This window comes from Cebus imitator, unplaced genomic scaffold, assembly GCF_001604975.1.
Source record: "Cebus imitator isolate Cc_AM_T3 unplaced genomic scaffold, Cebus_imitator-1.0 Scaffold15, whole genome shotgun sequence".
In the NCBI taxonomy this organism is placed as follows: Eukaryota; Metazoa; Chordata; class Mammalia; order Primates; family Cebidae; genus Cebus; species Cebus imitator.
The window spans coordinates 5,940,103-5,940,681 of NW_016107330.1; positions in this window are offsets into that span (position 1 = coordinate 5,940,103).

Sequence of the window (579 nt, forward strand, 5' to 3'; positions counted from 1 at the left end):
CCGAGGATGGAGCACATGGGTGGGCTCTCCCCAGTCAGGAACGGCCCAGGGAAAGTGGCTGGAAAGGAAGGAGATTTTATGGGCGCAGAAGTTCTGCAGGAAGGAAGCCCAGTGCCCAATGTCAGCAGGGAATGTGGGTGGCAGGCCTGAGCTGCCTCCTCTTGGCGTATGTCCCCTTCCCTCCCTGCCTGGGCACTGTCTGAGCCTTTGGATAGACAAGAGCGCAGGCTGCTCAGAAGTGAAAAAAAGAAGGCGGTGAGTGAGTGGCATCTTGTGATTGTGACAGCTGTCACCTGTAGGTCCCCATGGGAAATACCTTCCTTGTCACATTCATCTAGATTCAAATCCTGCCAGATTTTCTAGCTCTGTGAACCTTGGGCACATTTCTCCCTGTCTCTGAGTGTTATTTCCTACAATATGGGCTTGCTAGTCACCGAGAGTTCAATAAAAGATTAACTGTAGGGCCAGGCGCAGTGGCTCACGCCTGTAATCCCAGCACTTTGGGAGGCCGAGGCGGGTGGATCACGAGGTCAAGAGATCGAGACCATCCTGGTCAACATGGTGAAACCCCGTCTCTAC